Source organism: Lithobates pipiens, unplaced genomic scaffold (genome assembly GCF_037356315.1).
Source record: "Lithobates pipiens isolate NorthernLeopardFrog02 unplaced genomic scaffold, aLitPip1_a1.2 Scaffold_18, whole genome shotgun sequence".
Classification (NCBI taxonomy): Eukaryota; Metazoa; Chordata; class Amphibia; order Anura; family Ranidae; genus Lithobates; species Lithobates pipiens.
In genome coordinates, this window is record NW_027507758.1 from 578,055,951 (window position 1) to 578,069,151 (window position 13,201).

Below are 13,201 nucleotides of genomic sequence, written 5' to 3' on the forward strand. Positions count from 1 at the left end.
CAGGTCCGATGATATATCTTCCGAGAAGAAGATTTCTGTGCTCTCAACATAGTGGGAAACACGGAGTCTGACAGACCTTGAGACATAAGGTCCTCTCGTAACGGCAGTCGCCATGGGGCGTCTGCCACCAGGCACACTAGGTCTGCGTACCAAGGCCACTGAGGCCAATCTGGGGCGACCAGAATTACTGGGATCCCCTCGACTTCCACCCTGTGGAGCAGACGTGGTAACAGATTCAGAGGAGGAAAGGCATAGATCAGCTGGTACTGATCCCACGGAGCCACCAGCACGTCTGACACATCTTTTCCATGGATCTCTTGTCCTGGACACGAATCTCGGCACCTTGCGATTGAGACGGGAGGCCAGAAGATCCATGTCTGGTGTGCCCCACCGCAGGCACAGTAGCCTGAAAACCTCCGGATGTAACGCCCATTCTCCTGGGTCTAGCATCTGGTGACTTAGATAGTCCACCTGCCAGTTCTCCACTCCCGGGATGTAAATGGCCGACGGGGCCGGTATGTGTCGCTCTTCCCACCGAAATATGTGAGCGACCTCCCGTGCGGCGGCTGAGCTTCTTGCTCCTCCTTGGCGATTGACGTATACCACAGCTGTGGCGCTGTCTGACTGGATCCTGATCAGACGCCCCTGCAGTCTCATCGACCATGTGGAGAGGCATAGCCTGAACGCTCTCAGTTCGAGCAGATTGATCGGCAACTTGAATTCCTTCGTCGACCAGAGGCCCAGAGCCGACTAAACCCCCATCACTCCACCCCAGCCGGATAGGCTGGCGTCCGTTGTGATCACTGTCCATTTCAGAGGCAGGAACAACTTCCCAGACTGAAGCACCGGGGACCTCAGCCACCAGATCAGTAAATCTCTGACTAATTGGCTCACCTGGATCTGTCGATCCAGGGACAACAGAGATTTGTCCCACTTTGTCAAAATCTCCTTCTGCAGAACTCTGGTGTGGAACCAGGCATACGGAACTGCCTGGGAGGTGGCCACCATGAGTCCCAGGACTCGCATGCAGAAGCGAAGCGATGACCACTTGCGGTTCATCAGCAGTTTTACTGTGGCTCTGAGAGTCTGCAGCTTGTCTGAAGGGAGAAAAACTCTTGCTTCCCTGGAGTCCAGCAGCAAGCCTAGGTACTCCAGGCGCTGGTTCGGTACTACCACCGACTTCTTTAGGTTTAACAGCCACCCAAACTCTTGCAGGGTCTGCATGGAGATCGCCATATCCTCTTCTAATTCTGATATGGAAGATGCTCTCAGGAGAAGATCATCTAGATATCCCACGATCGCGATCCCACGTTGCCGCAGCAATGCCAAAACTGGAGCCAATACCTTGGTAAAAAGTATAAATAAAAATGGTGCTGCGCTCCTGCCGTGCAAATAGATTAAACACACAGAGAAATCTCAAAAAAATTCCTAGCGTGAAATAAATTAAATATGTATAAATATTATTATATTATTTAAAAATCTAAAGAGTGATCAATCATCAAGTATATAAAAATTCAAAAATAAAAAGAAAGAATGTATCTATAGCTAGTGGTGACAAACGATAAATATCGTAGAGATATAGGATATTCAATCATATAAAGTGCAGTCGTGAATAAATTAAACTTAAAAAAATGTATATATAAATAAATAGATATCGTAGTGTATATCCCAATATAAAGTGCAAAAGTGATCCCAGTTGAAGTCACGTGACAGTGACGTAACGCGTAGGATAGCAGACGGACACCGGAAGTGACGTACATGCACGAGCGGACCGCTCGCTGCTGGTTTCATGTGTAAATTGTTTTGAAATCTGTGAGTAGCCTGTGTGCTTTTAAATAAAATATTGCGTTTTATTCAAAATACTGCACCATAGTCGGCTCCTTTTTTGTCTTTTGAGCATTCCCACAAAGCCACTACGGACATTAGGTGCCAGGATAGGAGGAGCTGTGTGATATTGGACCGTGTCTCCCTTCTCTCCCCGTCCACCCCAGGAGTCAGTGTTTATGCTGTTTGACCTTACAGCTGTAAGGTAATTGTTTAGCTCATTCACCGGTTGGCAAACACCTGGATGATTTGCACTGGACACTTGTTTTGGCACATATGAATGAAGTCTTTTTAGTAGTGATTGGAGGACTTTTTATGTATTGATTGATATATTTCTGCACTTGAGTGACACTTTTGCACTTTATATTGGGATATACACTACGATATCTATTTATTTATATATACTTTTTTTAACCACTTCAATACAGGGCACTTAAACACCTTCCTGCCCAGACCAATTTTGAGCTTTCAGCGCTGTCGCACTTTGAATGACAATTGCGCGGTCATGCTACACTGTACCCAAATGAAATTTTTATCATTTTTTTCCCACAAATAGAGCTTTCTTTTGGTGGTATTTGATCACCTCTACGGTTTTTATTTTTTGCGCTACAAATAAAAAAATACCGAAAATTTTGAAAAAAAATATGTTTTTTTTGTTTCAGTTTCAAAACTTTGTAAATAAGTACGTTTTCTCCTTCACTGATGGGCACTGATGGGGCTACACTGATGGGCACTGATAAGGTGGCACTGATGGGCACCAATGTGGCACCAATGAAGTGGCACTGATGGGCGACACGGATGGGCGACACGGATGGGCGACACGGATGGGCAACGATAGGTGGCACAAATTGGCACTGATAGCTGGCACAGATGGGCGGCACGGATGGGCATGGATAGGCGACAGGTGGGCATGGATAGGCGGCACAGGTGGGCATGGATAGGCGGCACAAGTGGGCATAGATAGGCGGCACAGGTGGGCATGGATAGGCGGCACAGGTGGGCATGGATAGGCGGCACAGGTGGGCACTCATAGGCGGCACAGGTGGGCACTCATAGGCGGCACAGGTGGGCACTCATAGGCGGCACAGGTGGGCACTCATAGGCGGCACAGGTGGGCACTCATAGGCGGCAGCGGTGTTATAGTAATGGATGCCAATCAGTGCCAAACAATAATGCATGCCAATCAGTGATGCCCATTGTGGGCACTGATTGGCATCCATTATGGGCACTGATTGGCATCCATTGTGGCACTGATTGCAATCCCTGGTGGTCTAGGGTGGCATACCTTTGTCCTTGGCATCCCTGGTGGTCTAGTGGCGTCCCTGGTGGTCCAGTGTGGGCATCCTCGGGGGGGCTGTGCTGATAATCGATCAGCACAGACCCCCCCTGTCAGAGGAGCAGCCGATCGGCTCTCCTCTACTCGCGTCTGACAGACGCGAGTGAGGGAAAGCCGATCACCGGCTCTTCCCATTTACACTGTGATCAGCCGTGATTGGACACGGCTGATCACATGGTAAAAGAGTCTCCGTCGGAGACTCTTTACCGAGATCGTAGTTGCCGGGTGTCAGACTGACACCCCGCAACAACGATCGCCGCGATGCGCGCCCCCGGGGGCGCGCAGCGGCTCATAATCCTAATCACGTCATATGACGTCCGGTTAGGATTATGAAACCACTTTGCAATTAACCACTTCAATACCAGGCACTTAAACACCTTCCTGCCCAGACCAATTTTGAGCTTTCAGCGCTGTCGCACTTTGAATGACAATTGTGCGGTCATGCTACACTGTACCCAAATGAAATTTTTATCATTTTTTTTCCCACAAATAGAGCTTTCTTTTGGTGGTATTTGATCACCTCTGCGGTTTTTATTTTTTGCTAAACAAATAAAAAAATACCGAAAATGTTGAAAAAAAATATGTTTTTGTTTAAGTTTCAAAACTTTGCAAATAAGTACGTTTTCTCCTTCACTGATGGGCACTGATGGGGTTACACTGATGGGCAATGATAAGGCGGCACTGATGGGCACCGATGAGGTGGCACCAATGAAGTGGCACTGAAGAGGTGGCATTGATGGACACTGATATGTGGCACTGATAGGTGGCACTGATGGGTGGCACAAATTGGCACTGATAGCTGGCACGGATTGGCATGGATGGGCATGGATAGGTGGCACAGGTGGGCATGGGTTAGTCAGCACAGGTGGGCATGGGTAGGCGGCACATGTGGGCATGGGTAGGCGGCACAGGTGGGCATGGATGGGCACTGATAGGTGGCATGGATGGGCACTGATAGGCGGCACAGATGGGAAATGATAGGCGGCATTGTATTATAATATATTGTACTAATGGCTAATGGATGCCAATCAGTGCCAAACAATAATGCATGCCAATCAGTGATGCCCATTGTGGGCACTGATTGGCATCCATTGTGGCACTGACTGGAATCCCTGGTGGTCTAGGGTGGCATACCTTGTCCTGGGCATCCCTGGTGGTCTGGTGGCATCCCTGGTGGTCCAGTGTGGGCATCCTCGGGGGGGCTGTGCTGATAATCGATCAGCACAGACCCCCCCCCCTGTCAGAGGAGCAGCCGATCGGCTCTCCTCTACTCGCGTCTGACAGACGCGAGTGAGGAAAAGCCGATCACCGGCTTTTCCTATTTACACTGTGATCAGCCGTGATTGGACACGGCTGATCACGTGGTAAAGAGTCTCTGTCGGAGACTCTTTACCGAGATCGTAGTTGCCGGGTGTCAGACTGACACCCCGCAACAACGATCGGCGCGCAGCGGCTCATAATCCTGATCATGTCATATGACGTCCGATCAGGATTATGCAACCACTTTGCCACCGTCAATTTGTTATAGGGCGGGCGGTAAGTGGTTAAGTTTAATTTATTCACTACCGCACTTTATATGATTGAATATCCTATATCTCTACGATATTTATCGTTTGTCACCACTAGCTATATATACATTCTTTTTATTTTTGAATTTTTATATACTTGATGATTGATCACTTAATGATTTTTGCTTTTTAGATTTTTATCACATGCATTTTGAAAATCTTTATTAATATTTATACATATTTAATTTATTTCATGCTAGGAATTTTTTTGAGATTTCTCTGTGTGTTTAATCTATTTGCACGGCAGGAGCGCAGCACCATTTTTATTTATACTTTGTGCACTATTTATGAAATTTGTTTGACTCATACGGTGTGTGCAGCACTTGTTAAACGTGATTACTTTACCCATTGTCCTCAATAGCGCAGGAGCCATAACCCCCCTTTTAAATACCCTGGTAAAGACTCGGGGGGCTGATGCCAAACCAAAAGGGAGGGCCACAAACTGGTAGTGGGCTTCCCCGACTGCAAATCGCAGAAACTTTTGATGCCGGAGGCATATGGGTATGTGCAGGTATGCATCGTGGATGTCCAAGGACGCCAGGGAGTCCCCTTGATGGAGTGCAGCGACTACTGAGCGAACTGATTCCATTCTGAACCTCTGCACTTTCACAAAGTGATTGAGGGCTTTTAGATCCAAGATTGGACGTACCTCTTCCTTCTTGGGAACTACAAACAGGTTTGAGTAGAACCCCTGGAAACGTTCCGATTACGTTACTGCCCCAAGGGGCCTCCCGGCAAGCTGGTGAAATGGGTATGCTGGAGGGGAAGAATCTGTTTCGTGGCCAAGAGAAAAACTATTTTGTAGCCATAGGAAATCAGATCGCAGACCCACTGGTCGGACAGTTGAGAGGACCACTGGGCTGCAAACTCCCGAAGGCGACCCCCCACCCGAGTCATGGGTGGGGGCAAACCTTCAGGCGGTAGCACTTTTGTTCACAGGCTTGTTAGGCTTGCGGTTCAAGGGACGTTTCTGTCCTTCCGTGGTCGTCCTGTTGGGCTGGGGACGTTTAACCGAAGCTCCGGGTGGACGAAAAAGACGTTTGGGAGCGGAAAAAGAGGGCCCTTGCCTACGGTGTGGCTCCTTAGCCTTCCTGGCCTGTGGGAGTAGAGTACTCTTACCACCTGTGACATTCTTAATAATGTCATCCAAGGAGGCTCCAAAGAGCCGGTCGCCAAGGAAGGGAAGATCCGTCAGGGCTTTTTTGGATGCCTGGTCAGCAGACGAGCATTTTAACCAAATCATCACCACTGCTGACACTGAAGCCCAGGATAACAGAGGGAGAGGATCCAGGGCCAACGTACTTAAGGCCTTGCACTAGTTGGTCTGCTAGTTCCACACAGACAGGGAGAAGCCTGTTCTCCCAATTCGCGGTGCAACAGTTTTGCCCACTTAGTTAGTGTCTGTGACACAAGTGCGGATGCCAGCACTGGTCGCACGGCTGACCCCACAACCGTAAACAAGGAGGCTTCTTTATAGCACCTTTGTGCCCAAGCACCACCTCCATCTTGGCAACGAACGAATTGAGGACCGCTGACAAGGTGTCCAAGGGCACAGGCGACCCGGTTGCAATTGCCTGGATTTCGGGGGAAGAAACACTAGATTCTGAAGCCATGCTGACCCCACCCTGTCTGCCACCCGAAGGGGACTTAGGAAAGTGACCGTCCCACCCTCCTTACTGCTGCTGGCTGAGGGGCTCTTTACCGCAGAACTCACCACCCTGAGGGGTTCTGCGCTATCCAGCAGGTAGTGCCTGTAGTCTCTGTTGGCTCCCAGGTACAGAGGAATCAGCTCTGTGTCGGTGGAAGCAGCCAATGGCGCTGAAACCGCTCTGTAGTGTGCTCAGGCTCAAAGAAAATGGCCACCCAGCGTCCAGCATAAGGACATGAAACACAGGGGAAATGGCCGCCAGAGCATATACTGCTGCTAGAGAACACTGAAAAACGTGTTCAGGCTTCCAGAAGATGGCCGCCGATGTCCAGTATAAGGAAAAATCACAGGGAAAATGGCTGCCGAAGCCCAGAATAGCATGCTTTCCCTTGCCCACACCTAAGATGGCTGTGGTATGCAAAAGCCATGAGGGACAGAGAGAAACAATGGTGGTGAAACAGCGCTGCACAGGACACAAGCACAGCCTCACAGGCACCTCCAGGGACATGAAAAACAGGACCCAGGACACAGCCAGCCAGCGCAACCCCCCCCCCCCCAGATGAGAGGCCCTGCACAGACACACACACACCGCTCTGCAGCATCCCCCACAGGGAGGGGAGGAGGGAGAAAGGGACAGGGAGAGAAGAGAGGGAGATGAGGGACCCCCGAATCGACCTCCCAGGGAATGCCCAGCTGCTCAGCCCCACTGAGGCGGGGAGAGCTGTACTTACCAGTCCTGAAGAGCTGAGAGACATTCCATTACAGACCCACTCACTGATCAGTACAGGGTGGCTGCTGGCCCGGCACACTGTGACGCAGACATCAGTAGCCCGGTCATATGTGTGCCCCGGAGCATAAAAGCTCACGACCACCTCTGGAGCTGAGGTTTCATCATGGTCAACCCAGCGCGGAGCTCTGGCCTGCTCACGCTCAATGGCTGGACTGGGGAGACTACAAGCATAAGGGTATCCAGCCTGTCACTCAGCTGGCTGTTGATAGCAGATCACAGGATATACCATCTTGTGCAAAAAGCCAAGCTTCTGCAGAAAAAAAAAACAACATGTACCAATGGGCCGTCAGGGTTCATAGGTCCTTCTCCTTCACTAGGCAAAATAAAACTGATGACTGCATGGCAGGTTAGAGGGTTGTTACCTAAGGGACCGCCCCCTGGGCGGAACTGGAAAGTTCTGTGTGTTACATAACATGTAATGCCTAATATTCTCTTAAAGGCGGGCGTAACAACCCAATGGCTAAGAGAGGAGCTGTGTCGGTCGTTGAATATAAGAGAAAATTATACTCGCTTTAGAAACTTTAGCTTGGCACTGCATGCCATTATTAAGCTTATGATCTACTAGAACACCCAGATCCTTCACCATTGATTCCCCCTATTGTATGCCCCATAGTATGTATGATGCATATTTTTAACCCCCCAAATGCATAACGAAGTTTAACGATGATAAATGTAAGGTGCCGCACAGTTGCCCAACTAAACAGAGCATTGAGGTCAGCTTGTAAATTGGAGACATGCTTTAAGGCTGTTATTCAACTGCATAGCTTGGATTCATCTGCAAAGACTGAAATCGTACTTTTAAATTCCAGACTCAATATCATTTATAAATGTAATAAAAAGTAAGGGTCCCAACACTGAACCTTGGGGTACATCACTGATAACCTTAGACCATTCAGAGTAAGAATCATTAACCACTACTCTCTGAATTCTGTCTTTTAGCCAGTTTTCTATACATTTACAAACTGATCTTTCCAAACCTGTAGTGTATCAAATGCTTTCCCAAAATCCAAGTATACCACATCCATTAGATATAGTGGCATTTTGTCAGCAGGTCCCAGCCAATGTTTCATGGCAGGTACCTGCTGATTGGCTGTACCCAATCACAGCTAAGAGCCCTGTGTTGACAATCAACGCAGGGCTCTGTACAGAAGGAACACACTCTGTTCTTCTCCTTTTGCAAGGAGAAGAAACAAGGTTTAGTAAAAAGCAGCACATAATACACACTTTAACATGTGTTAGCACAAACGTAACCCCTTGATTACCTGGGATATTAAGCCCTTCCCAGCCAGTGTCATTAGTACAGTGACAGTATTAGCACTGATCACTGTATTAGTGTCACTGGTGATGTCAGTTAGTTGCCATCCAGTGTAAGATTGCCCTCTGCACTATCACAGCTCCACTATCAGTTACTGATCACCACCATTAGCAGTATAAAAAATAAATATTCCAGTATATACCCCATCGTTTGCAGAACACGATAACATTCACGCAAAACAATCAATATACTCTTATTGATATTTTTGTTTTTACCAAAGACATGTAGCCGAATACACTGTGGCCTAAATTTATGAAGAAATTTGATTTTATCTGTACCGCTGGCTCCTGACGAGCAGGCGCTATGTTTTTTTTCAAAGTTAATTTTCCTGAAACCACAGTTGGGTTTTGGGGTTAATTTTCTAAATTTCTGGTTTCGGTACCAGTCCAACTGGGTTGCACTGGATTCTCCTTGGCCGCAGGTGTCTCTGAACCAGCCCAGTGGGAGTGTTCTCCTGCTGTGCATTCTGGGGGGTGGTATTTAAGGCACCGACATCACGTGCTTCGGGGTTCCACAGATTATTTTCTGCCTGTTTGGTTCGGGTGGTCCTCCTGACCCAGCCCTACAGCCCTACTGGCCTGGGATGCGGAACCATGCATTTCAAGTCTCGGGGCTGGCTGGCCCGAGGCAACGCAACTGCAGGGATAGGCCCGAGTGGATTTTGGGGCCTATTGATCCAAAGGTGGTCCGGTGCCATCTCCTCTGAAGGGAGAGGCCCAGCAACTGGAAAAACCCCAGGGGAGGACTCTTCAGGAGAAGGACGTGCGCAAGGCTGGCTTCTCTGAAGGAGCCTGGAGGCTTAGCTGAAGGACGCAACCTGGATCAACACTCATACAGTATCGCCGGATCGGCTGAGAGATACTGGCACCGTATAATAGCTCTTTAAATCTGTCTACGTCACTCAGTAACGCTCAAGTCTGTGGCAGAGACTGTCAAATATCCTACGCTCAAGTCTGTGGCAGAGACTGTGTCAAATATCCTATGCTCGAGTCTGTGGCAGAGACTTTACTTAACACCCTACCGGCTACTAGGCCTAAAGAGAGGAGGTCTATGCGGGGGGGGGGGGGGGGGGTTAGTGCTGGAGGGGCAGAGTAGAGAGCTGACAGTCACTGCTCAGATCCGAGGGGAAGAACTGAGCGATCAGGGATGTTTGCTCAGTTCTCGGGGTAGAGTCGACAGGGGGAAAGCAGCAGCAGGGATGAGTGCTATAGCCATCTAGGCAAGTACAATTTTTTTTTTGCTATTCCCATACTTTTTTTTTTTTTTTTTTTAAAGAGTCTCTAAAAACTGGATCAGTGAGGTGGTAATCGTCACTAAGGCAGGCCAAAGAAAACCACTCAAATGTTTTGACGGGAAAATGCCTCCCGCAGTACTATTGCATTCTGCCAGCAGGGGGACACTGGGAGCCTTCTCTGCTGACAGGATACGATTGCAGCCGTAATCGTAATTCGAAAAGTCCAACAGGCTAGTTGTACCAAAGTCGATTGATGATCGACTTGAGAACAATCAGCCTGCCCATACATGGTCGCGGTCTCTGCTGAACCTGCTGAATTTCGATGTACTTTCAGCTGATCGGCCGAATACATGTGGTTGATATGAGTTTATAAATCAATAAATAAGACCATGTGTATGTATGAGAAACTGGTACACAAGGAACTACATGACACATCTTACCCAACAAGACTCATTGGATAGTCACAAATAAAATGCAGTACAAAGCACCAACATATGATTTTATTGACACTAAATATAAAAAGGGTACAGAGAGTAAATGCACAACAACGGAACACATCTGCAAGCAGTTATATAAAGCAGCAAATAGCGTAGTGCAAAGCTTAAGGGAAGGTCTACGGTTACAGCAGAAAGAAAGCATGTCCCCATCAAAACCCATTATTATTCACTGACTGTGACCAATCTTTCCTATCCACAATGGTCACCATAGCCCCCTACATGGCAGCAACACCATGGCAGTAGAAATGTCTTACTTTCTAAAAGGGTTATTCCACTCAAAGCCAATAGGTCAGTAGTTGGAAAAGGTAGGCTGACAAGATAAAACTTGCTAATAACTTCTTTTATCTCTTAAGGAGTCTGGTAATGGGATTTCTGCGATGGAGCCCCCAAGTTTACACAAATTTCCAGTCTATTAGCTGGGGTTTCCAATTTGCCTTTTGGTTTTGTGTCCGTTTTACATGTTAGAGAACACAACAGGAAAGTAAAAATACCCCAAAACAGACTGGAGCAGAGCCAGGAGCTACATGGGGAAGAGGTCACCCATGAAGTCCCAAGTGCAAAACAAGCACAAGATGATTTTCAGGCACTCACAGCTTTTTATGTGCAAAGATGACGATGTAGATCAATGGAAATAACCAACTATTACACTGAAAATTTTAAAGGATCATAGCTTTTTTTTCTATGAGAAGGCCGGGGGAATATCCAAGTAAAACACTGTTGGAATAGGAAGATTGGAGGGTAAGGATTGCTCAAGAAAAGGGTTGCTGGACAGCACCAAGAAAATCAGCCTGCCATTATAGGGTAAAAAAGGCAAGTTTGAAGGCATGAAGAGGGTAGGAGAGAGTGCAAAGCTCCAGTTTGTAGCTCCTGGAAATGCCACTCTAGACCCAGGTGTCGAAGAGTTTCTGGGACCAGAAGGATGACAGACATCCTCCCACTGAGAAGTGTGGAGGGGCTTTCATTGTAAAGAGGCGTTGAAACCACACTTGGCTCACAAAATCATGTTTCTGCTTTAGATTTGAAACTGGAAGACTGTTAGGAATGCAAGGAACCTTGCCTAACCTCTTAAGTAGTCCTACAGGTGTGAGAGTGAAGAGTACTAGCAGGCAGCAATGATCTGGCAGGACTGTCACAGAAGCAGCTGCAAGTTGCATGGCAGGCCCACTAAGGAAAAACTGGACTTATAAGAGGGCCTTTAACCTGTTCTTTATTATAGCATTAAAAAAAAACAGGGATATCTCCACTGCAGCCACGAGGGACTTGTCAAGACAAAATATGGTTGAATCTATCAAAGGAACTGCTCACTTTTGCATGAAATTCCCCTCAAAACTCCCCTCAATAGGATAGTTGAACAAAGCATTTTGGAGTAAAAATACTTTTTGGACAAGGCTAGTCCTCAAAGGACAGACTAAACCAGCAAGTGGGCAAAGAAAAGTTTTGCTGAATACATTGAGGTAAGCAGACTCCAGCTGCTCTAACTCTAAGCATCAATAAGAGTGGAAATGGTATCCTTTAGTTTGGATAAAATCTTTACTACAGGTATACCATCCTGATCTGATTCCACAGACGGAGAGGGATCATCCTCAACTACTACCCTCCTTCCCCTCAATAAATCTCAAGGAGGGAGGTCGAAGAGGGGACGTCCAAGAAGCATGGCATGGCAGTCCCCCTGTTATCAATGGTCTTAGGGCTGGAGATTCTGCCCCTGAAACTTTCGACACTTTGGCAGAAAATTCCTCTCTGAGCAGGAAAAAAAGAAGCTTGTGTGGCAGATGGGCCAGAAGAAGGCAGGGAGTCAGGTGCTGGTGGTGGTGGTGGGGGGGGGGAATGGGGGAACAGTCATAGCAAAGGGGTACTATAGTCCAGAGTGGACAAACGACCACTCCCGTTGGAGCCAAGTGCTGGGCTTGAGGTGACAAGTCCATCTCAACATTTGTTATTGCCATGCTCTGTGAAATAATGTCCCTGGAGGGGTACTTACGACCTCCTCGGCTGTGGAAAGGGAGGCCAAGGCTTTGTAGGCTGCTGTGATTCTCAATGAGTGTTGTGCTATGAGCAATGGAGGAAAGCCAGGAGCTGGTTGGAAGACACAGCCAGAAAGGGGAAGAGAAAGTGTGCAGTAGCAGTAACCCATTTACGAATATGGCTGTATAGGTGCAGTAAGCACCAGGTTACCTTAGAGTCCCGCGAGTGCACTAAGGGAAGGTCGCACAGGCGCATAAGAACCATTCGAATTTACACCAGTGCACATAATGGCACCAGATTAAAATCTAATCCTGAATAGCTGTGCAAGCTAAAGGGAAAGCTGGAGGTCAGCTTTAAGAAGCAGCGACTGCCAAAATTTACTCCAGAGCATATCGCTGTGTGTGACACTACAGACCTCTGTACCCCTTTGAAAATAGCATCTACTCAGACAGGCGATGACAGCCTTGACTGTGACCAGTAACATAGTTTAAAAAAATGTATGCAAGAGAACTGTACACATATTTACAGTAATTTATAAAACAAAATCATTCTCATAGCACAAAAACATGCATGGAATTGTGCAGCATGCACTGTACAAAATATACACAAATTCCAAAAATTATCACAAAGGGAGTGGCAAAAAAAAAAGAAAAAAAAGAAATAAAAAAAAAAAAAGAAAAGACAAACTGGCATTTTACAAAATACACTATATACAATAATATCTACAGCAATGGAAAATTTCTGATAAAGCCAAAAATATTTTTTTTTTGAACAGGCATGCAGTGAATCTAGTAGCTGGTGTGTCATACTACATATAAAACATATACAATACTTAAATTGCAAATTTCAAAATTTTGACAAGTCTGCATGAATAAACCCCTGACACGTCTCAATATACAGCAACAGTGTCAACTTTCAAGAAGGCAGTGCAATACTCTAATAAATTCCAACTCCAACCAAAACGAATGTGCCCATTTTTGCACGTCATGGATCAGGGTCTAGTCCCCCGTGGGAAATTCCTGCT

General features: G+C 47.2%; 1 protein-coding gene across 1 annotated transcript in view; it reads right to left on the minus strand.

Moving 5' to 3' along the window:
• AGBL5 (AGBL carboxypeptidase 5) overlaps positions 1 to 13,201 on the minus strand; it is a gene marked incomplete in the record, with an annotated part of 117,930 nt that overhangs the window by 21,081 nt on the left and 83,648 nt on the right.